The following is a 1,125-nucleotide window of genomic DNA, read 5'->3' on the forward strand; positions in this document are numbered from 1 at the left end:
GCTGCCAACATGTTCAAAATGGCCAAGAACTGGAGTGGTGCGTCCCAAATCCCCAAAAATCTGCCCAAGAATTCCCCAAATCCTGCCAAACCTCCCCAAATCCCCCTCTGGAGCAGAAACCCCACGAATTCGTCCCTAAATCCACCCAAAATCCCCCCAAATCTCCCTCTGGAGTGGCATTTCCAGGAATTCATCCCCAAAATTCCCCCCAAATCCCCCTCTGGAGTGGCAATTCTGGGAATCCCAGCCCCAAATCCCCCCAAATTCCCCCAAATCCCCCTCTGGAGGGGGAATCCTGCTGATCCCAGCCCTAAATCCCCCCAAATTCCTCAAAATTCCCCTCTGGAGTGGAAATTCCAGGAATTCCATCCTCATTTTCCCCTCTGGAGTGGGAATTCCAGGAATCCCAGCCCAAATCCCCCTCTGGAATGGGAATCCCAGGAATCCCATACCCATTTTCCCCTCTGGAATGGCAATTCCACCAATCCCAGCCCCCTTTTTCCCCAAATCCCCCTCTGGAGAGGGAGTCCCACTGATCCCAGCCCCAAATTCCCCTCTGTAATGGGAATTCATCCTCAAATCCCTCTTTGGAATGGGAATCCCAGTGATCCCAGCCATAAATCGCCCTCTGGAATGGCAATTCCAGGAATTGCAGCCCCAAATCCTCCCAAAACCCCCCCAAATCCCTCTCTGAAATGGCAATCCCACCAATCCCATCAATCCCGTCCCCATTTTCCCCTCTGGAATGGCAATCCCACCAATCCCATCCCCATTTTCCCCTCTGGAATGGCAATCCCAGGAATCCCATCCCCATTTTCCCCTCTGGAGTGGCAATTCCCAGAATCCCATCCCCATTTTTCCCCATTTTCCCCTCTGGAATGGGAATCCCAGGAATTCCACCCCCATTTTCCCCCTCTGGAATGGGAATTTCAGCCCCATTTCCCCCATTTTCCCCTCTGCAATGGCAATTCCCAGAATCCCATCCCCATTTTCCCCTCTGGAATGGGAATCCCACCAATCCCAGCCCCATTTTCCCCTCTGGAATGGCAATTCCAGGAATTCCACCCCCGTTTCCCCTCTGGAATGGCAATTCCAGGAATTCCACCCCCGTTTCCCCTCTGGAAT

Source organism: Malurus melanocephalus, unplaced genomic scaffold (assembly GCF_030028575.1).
Source record: "Malurus melanocephalus ecotype Western Australia unplaced genomic scaffold, MMel_1.1 scaffold_1488, whole genome shotgun sequence".
Taxonomy (NCBI): Eukaryota; Metazoa; Chordata; class Aves; order Passeriformes; family Maluridae; genus Malurus; species Malurus melanocephalus.